Source organism: Myodes glareolus, chromosome 26 (genome assembly GCF_982192425.1).
Source record: "Myodes glareolus chromosome 26, mMyoGla1.1, whole genome shotgun sequence".
Lineage (NCBI taxonomy): Eukaryota > Metazoa > Chordata > Mammalia > Rodentia > Cricetidae > Myodes > Myodes glareolus.
The window spans coordinates 2,389,084-2,396,983 of record NC_142051.1 but is presented as its reverse complement, the minus strand read 5'-3'; positions in this window follow the sequence as shown (position 1 = coordinate 2,396,983).

Here is a 7,900-nt window from a genome sequence, read left to right as displayed (position 1 = left end):
CATGAGTACACCAAGGATCACAATGACTCAGAAGCACAGGCCAGGCGAACTTGCCCCCTAGTCTTAGGATGGATATAGAATTTGTGCAGAAATTACCAGTCTCCACTTTGTTCTCAAGGATGATAGCTTGAGACTGTTCTCCACAGACGCTTCCCTGGGATAAGGGATGATGTTCCTATTGTCCACTGTGTATAATAAATAGGCAAAGTTTGGGGTTGCTGCTGTGTCTCTATTAGAGCATACAGTCCACCCTTTCTCAGTCACAACAAAAAAGATTCTGTGCTTAAAAGTGACTTTTAACCAGACCAACATTAAATGAGACGGCTCATATCTTTCTCATGCACACATCAGTTAAGAGTCTAATAACTTGATGCTCCGGAAAAGTCAGCAAGCCTCAGGTGTTGAGACCATTGGCTGAAAGCCATAGGAACTCCAGGGGAGAGAAGCTGAGGCTTGCCCGTGACTCACAGGGCTCACCTCTGCTGTGGCTCGCTCTGGTTTTGTGTTGTCCTGATTCACCCCAAATTCACCCTTGATTCAGCCCTGAGTCATGAATTAAAGTAGAACTCAAGGAAACAGCCTTCAACACTATTATGACAAAACACCTCCACCAGATTAGCTTATAAACCGACCATCACTGTCCTGCTGTCAGGTAGACAGGGTCACAGTCGCAGGTGGAATTGGAGTCTGGTCCCTTGCTTAAATTCCATCAATCTCAGTGTTTTAGCCCAAGGAAATCAGCTGTGGGGATTTCCTAACTCCTAAACCAGAGTTTCCAGACTGCCACTTTCCGGCTACTTAGCGCTTTCTACTCTGTTCATAGCCTCACCGTTAGTGATAAAAAAAAAAAAAAGATAGCTGAGCTCGTTCACTCAGAGTTTTTGATGTCCCCAACTCATGTTAATAAAAATGTATTTATTTGACACACAGTTCTGCAGATTCTGATCCAAGATTAAGAAGTCCCTTTTCTTTGGACCTCTGGCAATGGCAGCGAATCAGGGTTGGAGATTGAAACACATCATGAATTGGGGGGGGGGGGCAAAAGAGAGAACCACAGCCCCGGAAAGACTTTTCTCAAGGAAATGGCTTCTAAAATTCCACAACCTCTCAATGGCACCATCCTAAGGATCTTTAGTTATTTTCCCGTTGCTGTGACAAGACACCATGACCAAGACCACTTGTAAAACAAAGCTGTAGTTGGTTTGTTGTTGTTGTTGTTGTTTTCTGCTCTTTGGGGGCCCACACCCAGCTCCCAAATAAACACACAGAGACCTATTCCTACTTATAAATGTCCGGCCTTTGCTTGGCTTATTTCTAGTCAGGTTTTCTAAAATAAATTATCTCATTTCTCTTTAGTTACATGTTGTCTCTGGGCTTTTTACCTTCTTTATTCTGTATGTCTTTCTTCCCTTACTCTGTGGCTGTGTAGCTGGGTGGTTGGCTCCTGGCATCCTCCTTTTCTTCTCTTTTTCTTGTTCCTCACCCCCTTTGCTAGATTTCTCCTTCTGTTTATTCTCTCTACCTGCAAGCCCTACCTATTTCCCTCTCCTGCCCGACTATCTGCCATTCAGGTATTTTAGGCACGAAAAGTATCACAGCTTTATAGAGTTCAATAAATGCAACATAAAATAATATAATTCATCTTTGCATTATTAAACAAATATTCCACAGCATAAGCAAATGTAACACAACTTAAACTAATATTCTGCAACACAAAGCATTTAATTGGGGTTTATGGCTTGGTTTCAGAGATTTAGAATCATGGCAGGGAGCAGAGCTGTAGACAGACAGGCATGATACTGGAGCAATAGCTGAGGGTTTACAACCTGATACACGAATTGAGACAAAAGAATGGCACGAGCTTTTGAAACCTCAAAACCACCCAGTTACAAACCTACTCCACCAAGGTCACACCTTCTAATCCCTCCCAAAAAGGTTCACCATCCAGAGACCAAGTATTCAAATATATAAACTTAGGGGGCCATTATCACTCAAACTACCAAACTAGGAATCAGGCCTATAACCCATGAATGCTAGAGGAACAGTTCCCATATTCAAGCCATAGTGTTCACACGCATGACTTTTATTTTTCCAGTGCTTTCAGAACCTTATGTGAAATGCCCTCAGTGAAGGAAAATAAATGAACTGCAATGCATTTGGAATTATCATAGCAGACACTTAGGAAGGTCAGTCAAATGGCATGGATAAGAAATGAGAATGATTGGGAAGGAGGCTCATTAGTGGAAGTACTTGCTGCTCATGTATGAAGACCTGAGTTCAGCTCCCCATTATCATGAAAAAATCATTTGTCAGGATGTCACACAGAGGAAAAATACTCAATTGCATCAACTTCTGGTCTCTGAATGACCATGTGCAGGTGTGCATACCAACACACACACACACACACACACGAGGAGAGGGTGCATATTATGGTTTCATAGATTTGGAAGACTCCTTAAGAATTTAGTTGGCAGTCAAGCATGGTAGTGCTGTACTCAGCACTCAGGAGGCAAAGATAGATTGGATCTTTGTTGTTTTGAGGCTGGTCTGGTCTACATAATGAGCTCAAGGGCAGTCAAGGCTACATAGTAAAGTCCTGTCTCAGGAGAAGAAATCAGTTAGCCTGTTATTCCTAGGGCTAAATGACTCATACCCACGACTTGTTCACTACAAGTAATTCTGGAAATGTATGCAAGTAATGAACATTTGAGATGATGGATATTTAACTGCCATAACTTAAATATCGTATGCTACACATATAATATGTTTGCATTGCATAAAATACTTACATCAGGGCATGGAAAAATAGTACACAGTTGAGAGAACTTCCTGTTCTTCAAGAAGACCACACAACTAACTCCCTGTAATCCAGTTCCAAGGGATATAATACCCTCTTCTGGCCTCTCTAGGTACCTGAATACATGTCTCTCACACACACACACACACACACACACACACACACAAAGTGGAAATAAATCTTAAAAAACAAATTATTAAAAAAGACATCGATAATATTTGTATCATGTATCACATGTATACATGTATCAGTAAAGCACTCTGTACCCAATAAGTATTTGTAATTGCCTGATATAGAATAAAAAATATGTTTTACACATATAAGAGAATGATACATTATTCTCCGCTTAAAAAAACATAATTGCTAGTTGTTCATTTAAAATTTTTAAATTATTTTTTCCTTTAGTTATGCTTATGGGAGATTATGTGTACATAAGGACAGGTGACCACTGAGTTCAGAACAGGGGGGTGTATCCCCTTGAAGGCCCCCAACATGGATGCTGAGGAAGAACTCTTAACCACTGAGCCATTTTCCAACCCCAATTTAAACTTTCTTATTTTTTAATGAAAACTAACAAGATTTTGCCATGTAGAAGTCAATGACAGTGATTCACCAATTCACCCAGCAAAAATACTATCAGTGATAATTATAGGAATAATTTATTGAGCATTGTCTTTCTTTAAAGCAAGTTTCAAACGTTTGTCTTAAATAATTCTCATAACTGACTTATTACTTCCCACTTTGCATAGGAGGAGAGTGGGATTTGAAGACAATGAATGATACCCCACAAGCTTTGCCTCCCATAAAAATCTATGTTTTGTTGAACCCTACACCCAATGGCTCTATCTACAACCTTACCCATAGCACATAACCTGGTTGCTCGTCAGTACTCTTTGATGCTTGGTTGTCAAACATCCTGGGGTTCGGGTGGCCATATCCAGGCCATCAAGGGTGTCTAATGTGGCTTTACAGCTGCAGCTCACAGGGGCTGACACTTTCATCTTTAATTCTTTGTAACCATCTGACCAAACGAAGTCTTATATGAGGCAGCCAAGAGGGATGAGAACTTACATTGGTTTTCTCCAAACAAATTCAGATCAGCATCTGTACTTCCTGCCCATGCTGCCAATCACCTGTGCTTAGGGAGGAGTGTATTATTTTAGAAAGTTAAACTTCTGGTCTGGATTGCGTGTAAAAATAGACCCCACCCATCTACATTGGGGTCAGAGGTTATAGGGCTAACTGACAGCTGAGTCATTATAACAGCTGAGGCCAGCTGCATCTACTCATTAGCAGGACTGAGCCCCAGTATTCCCAGGAAAAGGGACTCAATTTCTTGCTGAAACAGGAAGACTGCAGGAGGGATGTGCATCCCACCGTGGTCCTTTTGCAAAACCACGATCTTGTTTGTATACACATTTACTGTCACCAGCTACCAGCATCACAGTCTGGCCTTGACAGCCCTAACAAGCCAGACTTGGTTATCCATCCTCAGTAAGCCCAATAACAGTGAAAAGCAGGAAAAAAAGGGAAATTTATTCAATGTGGCCACTTCCGGAGGATGAGCAAAGAGACTTAGTGACCCCTCCAATCTGATGGAGTCTGAACATGAGGGTACTGTTTAAATAGAAGGCTGAGGTTTATGTAACTAAGCAGTCCTCTCATACCTGGAGAGGTATGTACAAGACATAGACCTTATGTCCTGTGTCCCCCCCAGCCATCACCATCATCTCAGTCCAGGCTGTCCTACCAGACCAGCAGACAACTTATAAAGATTTTTCCAGGGACAAATGTTCTTCTCTGACTGTTTCTGGGACCTAGGCCTTCCCTTCTCTCAACATTCAGTTTTTGAGGAAACTCCTATTTCTAAGAGTGCACTGTATCAAAGCAAAAAAAGTCTGGCAGCCTAGGAAGAGTATCCTGAGTATGTTATGTCAAAAACATAGGTAAATGCTGGTGTGTCTTTCCATAATGTCAGAATGTATTGAATATTAACAAAATTGCAAAGTGCCTTTTATTCATATCACAATGACCAGTGTTAACTCTCAGATCACATATTATAATCACACAGTAAGTGTGTGTGGTGTGTGTAGATTATAAATAGATACAAAGAGCTAAAAGGCAGGGAGTTTCAAAGAGATCTGAGAAGCCAAAGATGGGGAGCCAAGGCGATGAGTTATCTTCTTGAGGAGATAACAAAGCCACAGCAACACCAAGCTTCAAAGAAGAAGCTGCTGCAATGAGACAGACCACTGCAGGTCACAAGTTTAACAATGAGACTGCACAGATCAGTCCAGCAACAGAGGCAAAAGGGCAGGGCCAGGGCCAGAAGAAGATACAGGCAGATGGATGGCATCTAGTTGGCAGGTTCTGATGGCAAATGGAGGATGGACAAGAAGCAATTTGAGTAGGCCACATCAGCAGCAGCGTGGCCGAAGATGAGCTGAAACCCATGGCGCTGTCCAGAGTTATCTGCCTATTAATAACATACAGAGAGAGAGAGAAAGAGAGGGACAGTTAGACAGACAGAGGAGAGAGCAACAGAGACAGAGAGAGAGAGAGAGGTTAGTTTACAGGTCTGTAGGGTCATCATCATCCCAATACCTGGAGATTGTATGCAGTCTCCTGAAGCATGGAGACTGCTCCATGTTTCTGTGAGATCCAGATCCTTTTTTTGTTCTAGTGTGTTCTGTAAGTTCTTGGGCATGGTTTTCAAGTTCCAATTAACCTCAGTAAATTTATAGGGTGACAGACACCCTTTGTGCTCCCAATAGTAAGTCTTTTATCAGTCGATTCCAGTGGGTGATGTTATTCCCGTGTTGACCAAGTGCAGAGTCATCCTCTGTCCTCAAAGGGAACCAGTGACTGCTTGCAAAATAGAATCTCTCGTGGCAAGGCACTGTCTGAAAAAGATGGTGGTTTTACAATCTCTGGAGTAACTTAAAGCAGGGCACAATCTGATCTCAGCAGAGGGTCACAAGTGTCTCTTTAAAATACTTGCCTTCCTGCAAGAGCTTTACATTTCATCCTTCCTGCTACAGCTAGAGGACAGTCTCAGGCCTTGTCATAGCATCCTGGTGGTGATAGGTTAAGCCTTTGATAGCAGAGGCGACCCCTAGTCATGAGCCCGTAAGAAGTTTCCATCTCCTCCCAACCCACACTAAGAATCTAGCAATCCACCTAAATTACCACTGAATTATTCCCGATAGAACTGGGGGGTTTTGAGTACAAGTAAGCACATTATGGCCAAGAACTCAGTCCAAGACAGAGCATCATTAATTTTCAGTTTCCCCAACTTTTCTCCATTTTAAATGATGGAATGAGAACTTCCACACTCTGTATAATGTCAAAGATGTTGTTAGAAGTATGTCCCAGTTTCCTTTTTTTTAATCATAAGCAGCTTGGTGTCCAAGGCTAGAGTTATCTGAAGAAGGTAAATACACATCAGCCTGGTGATTGATTCTGGTGCTGGGTGGAAGTCTCACTGGGACTGCCAGCTAGAGTGTACACATTTTGTTCCCCAAGGTAGTCTGAATCTTTCAGCATAGTGGCAAGTTCTAAGAAGAAAATGTTGAGGGTGAAAAGGAAATCATTAGATGGCAGATGGATGATGGATAGATAGATAGATAGATAGATAGATAGATAGATAGATAGATAGATAGACAGACAATAGGTAGATAGGTAGGTAGGTGGATAGATAGATAGATAGATAGATGATAGGTAGATAGGTAGGTAGGTGGATGGATGGATAGATAGATAGATAGATAGATAGATAGATAGATAGATAGACAGATGATAGGTAGATAGGTGGATAGATAGATAGATAGATAGATGATAGGTAGATAGGTAGGTAGGTGGATGGATGGATAGATAGATAGATAGATAGATAGATAGATAGATAGATAGACAGATGATAGGTAGATAGGTAGGTGGATGGATGGATAGATAGATAGATAGATAGATAGATAGATAGATAGATAGATAGATAGACAGACAGATGATAGGTAGATAGGTAGGTGGATGGATGGATGGATAGACAGACAGACAGACAGACAGATAGATAGATAGATAGATAGACAGACAGATAGAGCAATAGAGCACATATTTGACTTAGATAGTACATAACTGCCCTTCTAACACACTTGTGGGGAAGTCACAAGCTTCTGCTAGGCTAAGAAGAGGGACACATCCTACATCTCAGTGGCAAGAATGTCAACCACACTTTGGGAAGAGTATAGGATATGATGAACATGTAGTTATGGGCTTTAGAACATTAACCCTGATTAACCTCATAACAGATTGCACATAGGTACAGCAAATTTGTGTAATATGACTGAAATAAAATACTGTAAAAGTTTTTGTACTTAGCAGGCTGCAAATATCAAAAAAAATGACAGTAGCTTTACCACATTTTATTTTTGAAATAATCAGACTTACAGAAGTTGTGAAAGCTACATAGGTCCCAAGTCATCTCAAAGTAAGTTGGTGACTGGATGCCTTATCATTTCTGAACACTTTCTTGTACATTTCCCACCCACAAAAATTTTCCCAACATAACCATGACACAGCCATCAAAAGCAGCAAGGTTACAGTAGTACATGACTCCCATAAAGTCTGGTTTCACTAAGTCTTCTAAAAACACCCACCCCCTTTGCAAAGATCTAATAAAGTGTCATCACATTACAATATCATTTCAGTGTCGGCTGCCATAGGTGCCTAATGCAGAGGTTCTCAACCTCAGGGTCGTGACCCCTTTGTGGTCGCACGACCCTTTCACGGAGGTCACCAAAGACCATCGGAAAAGCACATATGTTTACATTATGATTCATAACAGTATCAAAAGTACAGTTATGAAGTAGCAACAAAATAATTTTATGGTTGGGCTCCCCACAACATGAGGAACCATATTAAAGGGCTGCAGTGCTGGGAAGGTTGAGAACCACCGCCCTCGTCCATTTCAGCATGGAACTCCTCTTAATCTCACCTTTATTAATAACACTGGTATAACTGCAGGTGATTGACAGATTGTTCTTCAGCTTCTCTTTGGGTGGTGTTTTCGGGTGGTTAAAATGCTCTACGTCTTTCCCGGTGATCCAACAGGGC